Source organism: Hemicordylus capensis, chromosome 2 (genome assembly GCF_027244095.1).
Source record: "Hemicordylus capensis ecotype Gifberg chromosome 2, rHemCap1.1.pri, whole genome shotgun sequence".
NCBI classification, from domain to species: domain Eukaryota; kingdom Metazoa; phylum Chordata; class Lepidosauria; order Squamata; family Cordylidae; genus Hemicordylus; species Hemicordylus capensis.
The window spans coordinates 307,182,716-307,198,483 of NC_069658.1; the positions used below are offsets into that span (position 1 = coordinate 307,182,716).

The following is a 15,768-nucleotide window of genomic DNA, read 5'->3' on the forward strand; positions in this document are numbered from 1 at the left end:
TTATTTATATGGCCACCCTATAGCAAATTGATTTCTGGGCAGAAAACAGAAAACAGTTTTCTGGGCACAAAACAGAAAAGTTTTCTATTATTATTTCTTGTTTACACAGTCAGACATGTGTCATTGACTGGTTTGTCTTATCCAGACATCGAGTCCTTCCCAAGGACCTGGGATGCCAGAATTTTATTGTCAATTGTTATAGATATCATCGCAGAATATATGCTGTTCCCAGTAAAGCTGCTTTTTGTAATTGGCTGATGGTGATATCTGTGACCCCTATGGTGTTGAGGTGCTCTTCAAGGTCTTTTGGAACTGCACCCACCCTGCCAATTACCACTGGGATTATTTTGGTCTTTTTCTGCCACAGCCTTCCCATTTCAATTTGTAGATCTTTGTATTTGGTGATTTTTTCTATTTCTTTTTCTTCTATTCTGCTATCCCCTGGTATCGCTATGTCAATTATTTTAACTTGTTTTTCTTTCTTCTCGACTATAGTTATATCTGGTGTATTGTGTAGCAGATGTTTGTCTGTTTGTAGTCGGAAGTCCCATAATATTTTTACATCTTCATTTTCTACCACTTTTTCAATTTTATGGTCCCACCAATATTCGGCTACAGGTAGCTTGTATTTTTTGCAGATGTTCCAGTGTATCATCCCTGCTACCTTGTCATGCCTTTGTTTGTAGTCAGTCTGTGCGATCTTTTTACAACAGCTGATTAGGTGGTCCACTGTTTCATCTGCTTCTTTACAAAGGTGGCACTTGCTGTTTGTTGTGGATTTTTCGACTTTTGCTCTTATTGCATTTGTTCTTAGTGGCTGTTCTTGTGCAGCCAGTATTAAACCCTCTGTTTCTTTCTTCAAGTAACCATTCTTAAGCCATTGCCTGGTCTTGGTGATGTCTGATTTTCCACTTATATTGTGCAAATATTGACCATGCAGGGGCTTATTTTTCCATTTTTCTGCTTGGTTCTTGACTTGTTCTTTCTTGTAGGCCTGCTTTGTTTCCTTGGTGTTGAATAGTTTCTCGTTATTGACCATTTGAAATGCATCTTCTTCACTGTCCTTGATATATTCTTCAAGGCCTCTTTTCTCCTCCTCTACTGTTTGATGGACTTGCAGCATTCCTCTTCCACCTGAGCTGCGAGGGAGGTATAGCCTATCGACATCACTGAGGGGGTGCAGAGCATGATTGATGGTCATGATTTTCCTGGTCTTACGATCCAGCGTCTTGAGCTCTGCCTGAGTCCAGTCTATTATTCCTGCAGTGTATCTGATAACAGGTATAGCCCAGGTGTTTATGGCTTGTATGGTGTTCCCGCCATTGAGTTTGGACTTGAGGATTTTTCTAACTCTCCTGATGTATTCACTTCCTATTTTTCTTTTAACTTCAGTGTGTGCGATGTTATCAGCCTGGAGAATGCCCAAGTATTTGTAATGTTCTTTCTCTTCCAGGTTCTTGATCTTGCTTCCATTGGGCAGTTCTATTCCTTCTGTTTTTCTTATTTTCCCTCTGTTCATTATTAATGCAGCACACTTGTCTAGTCCAAAGTCCATTGCTATATTGCTACTGAATATACGGACAGTGTTTAGCAGTGATTAAATTTCTGACTGGGACTTTCCATACAACTTCAGATCGTCCATGTACAGCAGATGGTTTATTTGACATGATGTTTTAGATGTTTTTTATCTGAGGCCTGTTTTGTTTAGTATTTGTGAAAGTGGGGTCATGGCGATTCCAAACAACAGAGGGGATAGTGAGTCCCCTTGGAAAATGCCTCTTCTAATGCTAACCTGTCCAAGTGTCTCGCCATTGATTGTTAACTGTGTACTCCACATGCTCATTGCTTTTTAAAATAAATATCGGAACGTTTTTGCTGACACCAGTTGTTTCTAAACGTTTTAGTATCCATGTGTGAGGCAATGAATCAAAGGCTTTCTTGTAGTCAATCCATGCAACACTTAGATTTGTTTTTCTTCTCCTGCAGTTTTCTAAAATCATTTTGTTAATCAGCAGCTGGCCTTTTGCGCCTCTGGTGTTCGGACAATTTCCTTTCTGTTCAACTGGAAGCTGTTTGTTAGTTAATCAGTGTTGCATCACTTCATCTGCTATTATTCCAGTTAATAATTTGAACATGGTTGGCAGGCAGGTGATCAGTCTATAATTACTTGGAACTGCACCTTTTGCTGGGTCTTTCATGATGAGATGAGTTTTCCCAGTTGTTAGCCATTGTTCAACATCACCGCCTTGCAAAATGTGATTGAACTGTTTTGATAGTTGTTTATGAAGGCTTGCTAGGTGTTTAAGCCAAAAGCCATGTAGTTCATCGTCGCCTGGCGAGGTCTAATTTTTAATTTTCTTTGCTCTTTCACTTATTAATTCTGGTGTTATTATTAGATCTTGCATTTGTTGGTTACATTTTTTGACCTCTTCCATCCAGCCTGCTTTTTTATTATAATCTATTGGATTGTCCCATAATTTCCCCCAGAATGCACTGTTTCTTCTTTATTTGGTGTTTCTACGTTTCTTGCAGTTTCTCCTTCTATGCTTTGGTAGAAACGTCTCTGATTCGACTGGAGTTGGAGATTCTGCCTGTGTTGTGTAAATCTGGCTTCATATCTGCTAATCTTTTTTGACACTGCTGTTATTTGCTGCTTTATTATTTCCAGGATTTCTCTAATTTTCCTTGAATCTAGGTGGTATTTTTGGATCAGATACTGTTTGGTGTTTTCATTCTTCAGCTTCTTGTCTTTCATATCTTTCAGTTTACTAGCATCTGATCTAAGCCTGGAGATTTTATTTTCTAATCTAATCTTCCATTTAGGTGATGTACTGCTTTTCTTTTTTACAGGTCTACTGATCTTTATTATTATTATTATTATTGTTATTATTATTATTATTATTAATTCGATTTCTATACCGCCCTTCCAAAAATGACTCAGGGTGGTTTACACAGAGAAATAATAAATAAATAATATGGCTCCCTGTCTCCAAAGGGCTCACAGCACTATTATATACAATTATATACGAAAAACCACAATTAATAACACATAAAAACAAGATACAACTAAAAACACAAAAAGCATTTTAAAATACTTTAATGGGATTTTAAAAAAAACATTTTAAAAGCCTAGTTGTACAGAATGGTGTTTACCATTCTAGTAATGGTGCCAGGCAGGTCTCACAGGGGGAATTTTCCATAAACGGGATGCCACCATTGAAAAAGCTTTGACCAAGTTGCCACCTGCCTCACCTCAAGAGCATTTGTAGGAGGAGGATGAAAAGCAGGAGATGGTTGCCGAAAGGAGCTTCGCCAAAAGGAGCTCTGCCACTACTTTTTAAATAAAGTTTAAAAGAATGGGGCGGGGGGGACAACCCATTGCTGCACATCACAAGTAGTGTGCAACATTTTTATACAGCCAGAGAGAGGAAGGAATTTCCCTCTTGCACACATCTGCACAGCTCAGAAACATCAGAAGCCTGAAATGCATGAAGCAAAAATAAAGTAGTAGTGGAATGAGAAAGTAGCAATAGTCCTCTGAAATGAGGCTTCACTGAGAGGCATAGAGGGACTGACCTCTATGATGGATCCCAGAAGAAAGATAACTAACCAAGAGAAGAGCCTGCATTGGAAGGTAGAATTCTTCAGAAGGTAGGAGGTCTTGCCATATTGCCTCCACCTGCATTAGATGATGGGATGGCCTACCATATTGCCTACACCAAAGGTTCCCAAACATCTGCCCACAGATGTTGTTGGATTGCTGCTCTCATCATCTCTAGCCATGACTGAAGGCCACTACAACTTCCATCATCCCCAATCACAATGGGGATTCCTGAAGTTGTGGTCCAAGAACATCTGGGGACCAAAGGATGGAAACCTCAGTCGTACAACATGCAAACGTCTTTCATAATGGTGTCAGTGTTTGCCATACCTTTGAAAAAGAATAGTCATATGGTGAAGCCTAGCTTCTCACTCAGCCCACATTTACCAGGCTGCTACTCAACACACATTGCACTGTGACACACTCCGTGTTTGCTGTGCTGCAGTATTGGAACATGTTGATGGAATTGCATGATCACTTTGAACATGAACTCGGCACAGATCCGCCTACTGTCCATGCCAATGTGGTCATTTGAACTGGCACTGAGGAGAGTTCATGGGATATTGTTAAGGCTCTAGGGTGACCTTGGTTAGGCAACAGGTCAGGGTCTCCTCTGCAATCTGGGAGATCTTCATTGTACCTCCTTCTAGTAGTGCCAACTCTTCTGAATCTCTCTGATTAGATGTTCCAGCTCCTTTCCCTTTTTGTCCCTACTTTATAGCTGGAAAAACTGCAAGCCAACCACAATAACTTCCTCACTGTCCCCCAACATTTCGAACTCTAGGTTCATGCAAGCCACAAGATACATGCTGTAAGGCTCAATGCCTTCTTCTGACCAGAAAGCAAGGGCTGGGAGCAAGGGTGTAGCTAGGGGAGAGGGGAACTGTGCTTGCCCCTCTCCCCAGCGGCCCCTTGAATTGAGGGAGATAATGAAGAAAATAGGGAGGGGTGGAGCTGGGGGGCCCTCAGGAGCTGGGGGGGCTGTGTTCTTTGAATCCACTCGCTCAATTATAGCTACACCCCTGTCTGGGAGGATAGCAAAGCCACACTCAGTTTTTAATACAATTTATTCCTGACCCATAATGACTAAATGCAAGTTCAACCTTCTGGTGTAAATCGAAAATTACTTTTCAGAAACCCATTACACAAATGCAAATTAAACACATTTGACCCATTTACTATAATTTATGCAACGCTTAAAGCAAAGTTATTTCTCCCCAACCTCGAATTGCCTTGTGGAATTAGAGCACACTGGAAAAAGAAAGGTTGAATACTGATGTGTTCAAATGCCATTGGAGAATTATAGGGATCCCATCACCACTCCATGGAATGTTTTCTTCATCTCATTCTGTATAAATAAATATCACAAAATGCCTTTTGGAGTCTGCCTTGTCTGTTACAGAGACCAAAAGCATTCATGCTTCCAAAGAGACCCTCTAAAGCTTGTTTTACATTCATAGAGCCTTTCAGGTTGGCAGCCAGCCACTGGACAACTTACAGAAAACCATCTCAGAATATTATATACCTCATAATATATGAAAATTCAATTTATGGTGAGTGAGTGGGAGAACATATTCAGTGGAAATGTGACAACAGTAATAATTGTAATGTAATAACAACAAAGAGAACTTAACAGAAAATAAATAGACTTTCCCCAAAGTTCCAATGACAATTTACAAATATTTACAAATATTTAAAGACTATAATGTAATTTCCTTCACAAAGGTATTCCAGTTAAGCTACATTGCTCGTTTAAAAGGCTAAGGAATATATTTGTCTTTCACTTATATACCTATATACAAAGGAATGGCATTTCAAGATAAAATACTGGATTTAAGTCTGCCCTGCTGATTTGATAAGCGTAAGTAGGCCGAGGTCTGACACAACAGCCAAATTACAGGACAACAGTTTGTTTAAAGAGTTAGTGTCCCTTTCTCTGGTGCAACTATAGGCCTGTCTCCAAACTTCTGTGGGTGGGCAAGGTAGTTGAGAAGGTGATGGCCTCCCAGCTCCAGGCAGTTTTGGAGGAAGATGACTATCTAGACCCGTTTCAAATTGGCTTTTGCATGGGCTATGGGGTGGAGACTGCCTGACGGATGATCTGCAGGCTATGGGGTTGAGGTCAGCCTGATGGATCAATTATGAATTGACAGAGGGAGTGTGACTATTGGATCTCTCGGTCCTTTTGGATCTCTTGGTGGCTTTCGATACTGTAAACAATAGAATCCTTCTGTAGCATCTGAACAGGTTGGTGTGGGAGGCGCTGATTTGCAGTGGTTCTGCTTCTACCTCTCGGGCAGATTCCAGATGGTGTCCCTTGGAGACTGTTGCTCTTCAAAATCTGAACTTTCCTATGGTGTCCCCCAGGGCTCCATATTGTCTCCAATTCACTTTACATGAAACCGCTGGGAAAGCTCATTGGGAGATTTGGTGTGCGGTGTTATCAGCATGCTGATGACACCCAGATCTATTTCTCCATATCAACTTAATCAGGTAATGGCATAACTTCCCTAAATTTCTGCCTGGAGGCAGTAATGGGCTGGATGAGGGATAGCAAACTGAAATAGAATCCAAATAACACAGAGGTACTGACTGTGGGGGGTTCAGAACTTGAGAGACAGTTTAGATATGCCAGTTCTGGATGGGGTTACACTCCCCCAGAAACAACAAGTTCGTAGCTTGGGAGTGCTCCTGAATCCAAAACTCTCTCTGGCCTCTCAGGTTGAGACGATAGCCAGGAGTGCTTTTTATCAGCTTTTGCTGATACGTCACCTACACCAATTTCTAGAGGGAATGACCTCAAAACAGTAGTACATTTTTATTTTTATTTTATTTTTTTAATTTAACATATTTGTATACCGCCCAAAACTTACATCTCTGGGCGGTTTACAAGAAGATTAAAAGTAAAACATTAATTAAAAACAAAAACAAAAAATTTAAAACACAATTACAAATTTTAAAACAATATTCTAAAAACAACATTAAAACAATCAAAACAATATCAGTTAAAAGTTACAAATGCTAGTAACCTAATGCTCTTTAACATCTACATGAAACTGCTGGGGGAGATCATCAGGAGGTTTGGTGCAGGGTGTTATCAATATGCTGATGACACCCATATCTACTTCCCCATGTCGACCTAATCAGGAAAAGGCATATCTTCCCTAAATGCTTGCCTGGAAGTAGTGATGGGCTGGATGAGGGATAAGAAACTGAGACTGAATCCAGATATGATGGAGGTACTTATTGTGTGGGGTCAGAAGCTGGGAATCAATTTTGATCTGCCGGTTCTGAATGGGGTCACACTTCCCCAGAAGGAACAGCTATTCAGTCTGGGGGTACTTCTAGATCCAAACCTCGCCCTGGTGTCACAGGTTGAGGTGGTGGCCAGAGGTGCTTTCTACCAGCTTTGGCTGATATGCCAACTGCATAAATTTATTAAGATAAACAACCTCATACAGTGGCACATATGCTAGTAACCTCCATATTTGACAACTGCAATGCACTCTATGTGGGGCTACCTTTGTACATAGTCCAGATACTGCAGTTGGTACAGAATGCGACAGCCAGGTTGGTTTCTGGGTCATCTCAGAGAGGCCATATTACTCCTATACTAAAAGAACTACACTGGCTATCTATCTAGCTATCTATCTAAAATATTTATACCCCGCCCCTCCAATACACTACTGCTCAAGGTGGCTCACAACCATAAAATAGACACAATGTAAAATAAAATTAATAAAATTAACCAAATTAAGTAAACAAGTTAAAAGTCCAAGCTAAAAAGCACAATGAAAATTACATTTCAAATTAAAAAACATTTTAAAAGCTAAAAATTAAGAATTATAAAAACTAAAAACTAAAGAACTTACCAAATATAAACAAAGATGGAGCATTAAAAAGCCTCTTTAAAAAGATGTGTTTTTAGTTGGTTTTTTTTAAAAAGCACTGAGGGAGGGAGCCTGGTGAAGCTCTTCAGGGAAGAGAATCTGAAAAGAGGTTCCAGCTTTCTAAAGCTGAGGGGCCACAACCGAAAAGGCTTTTTCTCTAATTCCCACCAACTGGATCTTTGTTAGTGGTGGGGACATGCGCAGGACCTGAGATGATGAGCGGAGATGATGAGCCCTGGAAGGTTCATATGGGTGAATGAATGCGGTCTGACAGGTACCCAGGCCTCAAACCGTGTAGCTTTAAAGGTCAAGACCAGCACCTGGAATCTAGCCCAGAAGTGGACCGGTAACCAATAAAATTGCCACAGGATGGATGTTACACTCATGCAGGGGTGTATCTAGGGTGGGGCAGGCAGGGCACGTGCCTCGGGCACCACTTGAAGGGGGGAGCCATTCTTAAAAATTAAAAATTCTTTTTAAATGGCTGCCAAAAACAAAACGGCCACCGTGCATGCTCAAATGGGGCCCTAGGCCATGCCAGGCCTTGCAGAGGCCTTTTGAGCATGTGCGTTGGCCATTTTGTTTTCAGCGGCCTTTAAAAAAAAATTATTTTAAAAAACAGCCACCACACATTCTCAAATGGTCCCTGCGAGGCACTATGTACAGAGAATCAGGGCTTGTGAATACTGAGCTGAAGCCTATGAGCTAGGATCGTATTCATTTGCTCTTACTTTGCTTCTTGTGATAAGTGAGTTAAATGTGATGTCTTAATAATATACGAGGGGGTATCCAAAAGTTTTAATTATAATAAAGAAGTTATAGAGATATTTACATGAAACTTTTTGTGCATAATCAGTGTCATTGCCATGCATACTTGTGCAAATATCAAATCTTTATTATTCATGAGGAACTGCACATGAATAAGGTGTCTGCACACTGGGTACCTCGCTTGTTGACACCTCTTCAAAAGCAAACTCGCCATGACTTTTCCCAGCAGAATTTGACTCTGTTGGAGCGGAATGAAGACAATTTTTTGCTCGTCTCGTCACTATGGACGAGTGCTGGGTATACCTCTACGATCTGGAGACCAAAGAAATGAGCAAGGAGTGGAAACATCCATCCTCCCCCCCCTCCCAAGAAGGCGAAGGTCCAGAAATCTGCCAGGAAGGTGATGCTGTCCGTTTTTTGGGATAGCCACGGGGTAATCTTAACCGATTACCTTCCTAAGGGCGAGACCCTCAACAGCGATTACTACTGCAACCTTCTGGAGAAACTGCATGATGCATTGAAACAAAAACGTTGTGGCATGATCAGCAAAGGTGTCTGTCTCCTGGCCGACAATGCACCCGTCCATACGGCCCAAGCATCCGTTGTCGCCGCCCACCGGTTAGGCTATGAACTTTTGCAGCATCCACCTTATTCGCCTGATCTTGCGCCAAGCGACTTTTTCCTCTTTCTCGAGATGAAGAAACCACTTCGTGGTCGGCGATTTGACGACAGAGAGGATGTCATTTTCGAAGTGGAACAGTGGTTTTCGAGCAAAGCGGAGGACTTCTACAAAGAGGGCTTGAAACAGGTGAAGAAACGCTGGCAAAAATGTGTGACTCTGCAGGGAGACTACGTGGAGAAGAACTAACTTTGACCACTGCAAGTGACTATTGTATGTTTTTTATTTCATGGTGATAATTAAAACTTTTGGATACCCCCTCGTAGCTATTAATGGTGAGTTTGTCTTTGAATCAGTGTGAAATCCTTAGTATTAAGGCCCACTGGGAGTTTCTTGCTCTCTTTCTCTCATTTTAACTGTCTTTCTGAAATTCTAGAATATATTCCAAGCAGTGACACAGTTTACTCTGCATATCCTTTAATTATTTTCAGAGTATCTGGGAAAAGTCACATTCTCCATTTATTTTAAAAATTTATGTAATAGCTATGCTACAATGCATAGTAGAGAATAGGACAGGCACTTCTGTTTAGTTTTCCAGGTACACCTCCACATAGTATTTGGGTATTTCATGAGCCCCAGCATACTGAAATTCATAGTTTTCCAGCATTTTTTGGTCTGGCTACATCCACTGCTAAATAGTTTTTGAAATATTAAAAGATTAACGAGCTTGACTTGTATTTTTGAGCTGATATTATGGTAAAGTTATCTGAAAAAGGGGTGCCAGATATTTGGACAGGGGGCGCAATTTCAGTGCTTGCCCTAGGCGCTATTTTCACTAGATTCGCCTCTGCACTCATGAAATGACTTGCCCCCACCAACATCCTTGCTGCAGCATTCTGGACCAGCTGAAGCTTCCAAACTGTCTTCAAGGGTAGCACAACGTACAGTGCACTGCAGTAGTACAATATGTTTCCAGGAAAAATACAAGGTGCTGTTTATAACCTGTAAAGCCCTAAACAGATTAGGCCATGGGTATTTAAGAGAATGTATTCTTCACCATGAGCCCACTGAGATCATCTGGAGAGGTTCATCTGCAGTTGCCACTGGCTCATCTGGTGGCTACTCATGGATGGGCCTTCTTTGTTTCTGCCCAAGACTCTGGAAAGTGTTCCCTGCTGAGATTAGAGCCTCCCCATATCTGACAACTTTTAAAAAATCTCTAAAGACTTATATTTTCACCAAAGCTTTTTAGCTGGACTGTAGTTTTAAATTGTTTTAAGGTTTTTATTTTAAATCTGTTTTAAGTTGTTGTAAACTGCTCAGAGACAGAAGTTTGGGGCCATATACAAATTTGAAAAATAAATAAATAAATAAATAAATACGTAAGTAAGTGCAGAATTTGGTTTAAATCCAGGAGGAAGGGAATTGAGGACCAGCAGGAGGGAGATTCAAGGGCGATTCAAGTAATGACTCATGGTTATTACTCATCTAAAAAGGCTGAAAAGGTAATGGTAAGCATATTGAGTCTGCATAATGAATGATTCTACCTCCTTTAACCGATGCTTTCTTCTAATCTTTGGGGCTATTCCCACAATCGGGAAAAACTGGGCTAGGAAAGCCTAGCCTGATTTTTCCTGATCGTCGGAACCACCGGGCTTGGCTGCGAGCCTGGTGGTTCTAGAGTGGGTAACCCGCTCAAGAACCCCTGCCCCCAAACCAGGTTTGCGGAGCGAGCGCTCCACAAACCTGGTTTTCTGGATCGTGAGTAGCAGGTGTAGTTCACAACACTTCGTGCCATGCCTACTCACGAGTAGACCCCTGGAGGGGAGATGAAAAGTCACCTCCCAGCTCTGGGGGGCTCCCCAGACCCCGCCAGCTCCGTCACGGAGCTGGCAATCATGTGGGCGGCCAATCTGGCCACCCAGAGCTCTCTTCCCGCTCACTGCCACGAACCAGGTCTCACGGATCGTGAGACCCGGTCCTTTGTGTTTGAGCCAGTTCACATGACCACTGTGCATCTGTGGCAGACACTTTCCTTTATCCCAGATAGATTTGTAAGTACAATGAATGTGTCACTAAAAATATCACAAGAAGAGACTGCAATTTAGCAGAGCTGACCACCCAAACTGGATTGTAGGTGACATGCTGAAATAAAATATGTGCTCCTGCTAAACAATTCAGTTGACTGATTTGTCAAGAGTACAGACAAGACTGCCAAGGCTCTAAAAACCCATCTGGTCTCACACACACAGTGGTTGTGTGAGTTTGCCTCTCTATGTCCATTGCACAAACAGCAGCTCAAAGGCAATATTCACAGAGTTCTAAACAGCTCAGGGAAGGCCTATGCTCAGCCAGTGCTAAAAGGTCCAGATATGGATGCAATGCACTATATGTATGTATGTATGTACGTACGTATGCATCTATCTAACAAATATAAAAACAGGACAAAATGATTAAAATAATTATGATATATAATCAATCAAAATTAATTAAAAGCCTGAAAAAACAAGGGTCATTTAAAAAATAGTCAGAGATGGAGAAACTCTGGTTTTAACAGGAAATGCGTTCCAGAGCTCTGGGGCAGCCACAGAGAAGGCCCAGTCCTGAGCAGCAACTAAACAAGCCAGTGGCAGCTGTAATCGGATCTCCCCAGATGATCTTAATAGACCGGAGGGTTCATGACAAAAAAAGGCACTCTCTTAAATAGCCTATACCCTATACCCATTGAGGGCTTTATAGGTAATAACTAGCAGTTTGTATTGCACTTGGAGACATATCGGCAGCCAGTGCAGTTCTTTTAAGATTGGTGTTATATGGTCCCTTCGGGTTATCCCGGAGACCAGTTGGGCTGCCGCATTCTGCACCAACAGTAGCTTTCAAACTATGTACAAAAAAAGCCCCATGTAGAGTGCATTACAGTAGTCAAGCCTGGAGGTTACTAGCATATGTACTACCGTTTTAATGTCATTTTCCTCCAGAAATATGCGTAGCTGAGGTATCTGCCGAAGCTGATAAAAAGCACTGCTGGCCATTGCCTCAACCTGAGAGACCAGAGGGAGTTTTGGATCCAGGAGCACTCCCAAGTTACTAATTTGTTGTTTCTGGGGGAGTGTAACCTCATCCAGAACCGGCATATCTAGACTGTCTCTTGAGTTCTGACCCCACATAGTCAGTACCTCTGTGTTATTTGGATTCAATTTCAGTTTGTTATCCCCCATCCACCACCTCAAGGCCCCACCGCACCAAACCGTGGCATTTCTGTAACTTTAGCACCAATGTGCACAGCTGGGGGGTGGAAGGGTGAACTGAGCAGGCCTCCCCCCCCGGTGGCAGCAGTTTGTTATCCCCCATCCAGCCCATTACTGCCTCCGGGCAGAAATTTAGGGAAGTCATGCCATTACCTGATGAAGCTGATAAGGAGAGATAGATCTGGGTGTCATCATCTTATTGACAACACCCTGCACCAAATCTTCTGATAATGTAGGCAAATCTTCCCACAGACATTCAGAAGGAGAGCAATAGATTATGAGAATCTCACCAAATAGAATTTATAAAACAAAAAGGCATACAAATAATGCAACTAAATCATATGGAATATGTCTCTTGGCCACTGGATGTCACTGATGACCTCAGAAATACAATGGGGAATATGTTACACTTGTAAGCTGTGCTGTACACAGGTGAAAAAGAAGAATTGTCAGCTCTTTGCCACTCTATTATTTAAACATCAGAGTGGGATACTTCACAGGTGGCCTCAGAAACAGAATGTTTCAGTGCTGTCATTAGTTCTTCTCCATGCAAATATTTTTCTGTGTGTGAGGGAAATGGCAATTCCACGAGTAACTAATAACCCCCAAGAATGTGAAGAGGAAGGGGTTTGATCTGCTTTCTATACATGTGTGTGTGTGTGTGTGTGTGTAGATGTGGCTAGCCTTCATTAAAAAAACTGCTATGAGTTTCATTGGGACTGGAGAGCTCTTAAAAACATATGTATTAGAAGTAGATTAGCACAGGCACTCTTACCCCCTGACCTTGGGGCCCTGCTCCATGGCCTCCAATGTCCTGGGAAGCCTCCAAATGACCAGGGGGGCCTCCTGCCACCACGCAGCTCCCCGCTCCACCACTGCCTGACCACGACGAACTGCGGCTTTTCTGTAATTTTTAGCCCCCATAGCATCTGGGGAGTGAGCCAAGCTGGAGCTTGCGATGATCTGTTCGATCTACTGATGTCCTGGGCTTGTGACAATCTATTCGAACAGTGCAGTCACGCCTCACAGTGTTTGCTCCACCTGCTGCTGCCACCGGGCTGGGGGGGGGGGCAGAGGCCTGTTCAGCTCACCCTTCCACCCCCCGGCTGTGCACATCGGTGCTAAAGTTACAGAAATGCCATGGTTTGGTGTGGTGGGGACTTGAGGTGGTGGCAGGGAGACTTATGGCGGTGGGGGCCTTATAGCGGCAGCAGGGGGGCCTTGTGGCAGGGGCAGTCTGAGCACCAAAATTGTCTAGGTGTGCCACAGCAGATTAGCACTGCAAGAGAAACTAGGGAAGAAGAATTGTTGTGCATCTATTTTGGCTCAGTTTCAGCATGCAGACTAAAAGTTCCGGCGAAACCGAAGTGAGAGAAGCAGTATAGCGTAGTTATTCTGGGAAGGAGTTTTATAAAAGTTAGACCCCACCCCATGGTTTTGCAGTGTCTTGAAGATAACATTTCACTCATACTTAACGTGGCCTATATAGGCAATGAATGGCTGTTATTCCGTGAATAAGCTGCATACAGGAAAGTGAACAGATTCTATTTGCAAAAAGTAAGGTAAGTTACTTACCTTAGGTAAGGTAACAAGGTGAATCCTTGGGGATGCCTGGTGTGTGATAGATCTTTTCCGATACCTAACCTGACTATTGACAGTCGTACGGGAGTGGTCTGCCTGCAGGGGACAGGGACGTGCCTTCTCTGTTGCTGTTGTTTCTCTGTTGCTGTTGTGGCTGTTGTGGCTTTGGAATGTGCTTCCTGTTGAAGAAAGAGCTTCCCCATCACTGGTAGTTTTAAAAACACACCTATTCACCCAAGCTTTTAATTAGATTTAAATGTGATTTTAAAAGTGTCCTAACGTTAATTATCGTTTTATTATTCTGTATTTATTATGTTGTATTTATTGTAAACTTCTGAGAAATGCAAGTTTGGGGTGGTATAGAAATGGAGTAAAATAAAAATAAAATGATAGATAGATAGATAGATAGATAGATAGATAGATAGATAGATAGATAGAATAGCTCAGTTCTCACCTAGGTATAACACCCATGCAGGAAGCCAATAAGTCAATACAACAACATTCAATCACGCTCCTTGCATATAGAATTGCTATTGTTATCGCATGCACATGGGAAAGCACCTGGAGTGGAATAGCTTAAGTATTTAACAAATGTTCAAGCTTTATAAATAATACATAATGATAACAGCACTCATTCTACGAGACTCCTTATGACTCCAAATGAGAGTTTGTTCAATCAGGGCCAGTCAGGGACTTTTGGAATTACTACTAGGGGTTTGTATTCATTTTCATAACAAACAGAATCCAAACTGAGCAGGGCCTATTGGATTCAGGTTCTATCAATTCCTAAGAAGCCTGATGGTACACTGAGTACAAAGGGGTTCATTTTCAGAATCCCATCCATTGCCTATTTGTTTGAGGGTTTTTTAATTGAAAAAATGGTTTTTAACTTTTTTTTGGTCACCACTAGTGTCATTGGTGAAAGGAGGTCCAATGGGCAGACACTTCCTGGTGGCTGCCCTCTTGAATGCCCAATGCTGCTGAAGGATGCTGCATCATTCTGGGGTAGGGTAGGTTAAAAATGGCCCAAACTACTATGGCAGTTGCCATTTTTTTCCATGGTGGGGTGGTGGGAGACCTCATTGAATGCATCTCACCTCCTTCATGTAGAAATTAAGTTGCTTGGTTGGGCAAAGATCATGATAACTGGGGTGCTTTTCAACAGTTATTCAACATGGCTGACATGTGAGAACGAAGAAGAATATAAAGTCTACATTTCTGGCTTTCTAGAGAAAGAGTAAGAGCATCCTAGGAGAAAAGGCACCTGCTCTCCTCTGAATCACTTCCTGTTCTTCTTTTGATTCAGCTGACTGGAAAAGCAGAACATATTGACTTTGTTTGGAGTCAGAAAAGAAGTGGCAGACACTCTCTGGATTCTACTGCCTGTTTCTTAAGTACAACCCTCCTCTACTTTCTATGATAACCTTACCTCCCCAACTATAGCACAGTCTGACTCTGCATGAAAAAACTATTGGGATTATGCTATAACGATGCCTGACAATCTCTCAGGTTTGGCCTAAAAGCCTGCACATTTTGAATATTCAAGGGTTAAATGTTCATCACACTAAGTGTACATTTAGAGAAACATAAAACAGATGTTCGTATCAAAATATGATGTTTTTCCTCTTAAGAGCTAAACATGAAAAAGAAGTTAAGCTAAAACATGCATGCTAATAGTTTGCTTCAAACATTTTAGTCTCTTTCAGATGCGAAGATATTCAGAAATTCATGGTCTGAATAAGAGTGGATAGCTTTTAAAAAGGCAGTGTTATCTGGAACTAATGGACCTGCTGCTTTATATCAACAGGGAAGATTTCCCCTAGAGGGTTATGTCTCACCATTGAATTTTCCTTGTGCAATCACATATTCATTACAATGATGGTTAATATCTGTCTACCTATCCATCTTTCTAGATTACATGTGGCAAACAGGCTATTTCCTTAGAGATGCATAAATATGCTGAAAATCTGCACAACTGGGGAGAAACAAATAGTATTTAGAGTCTGCACTGGAACCCAGTCACATTACAAACACATTTTAAGGTGCTGTTTTGTGTTTGCC

At 41.8% G+C, this 15,768-nt stretch overlaps 1 long non-coding RNA gene across 5 annotated transcripts in view; it reads right to left on the reverse strand.

Annotated features, from left to right (window-relative positions):
• LOC128348145 (uncharacterized) overlaps nucleotides 1-13,877 on the reverse strand; it is a 107,307-nt gene extending 93,430 nt beyond the window's left edge. For all 5 annotated transcript variants that reach the window (XR_008317956.1, XR_008317958.1, XR_008317960.1 and 2 more), the window contains exon 1: nucleotides 13,702-13,877. This is a non-coding gene — a long non-coding RNA (uncharacterized LOC128348145). The remainder of the gene's footprint in view (nucleotides 1-13,701) is intronic.
• Between the last annotated feature and the right edge of the window lie 1,891 nt (nucleotides 13,878-15,768).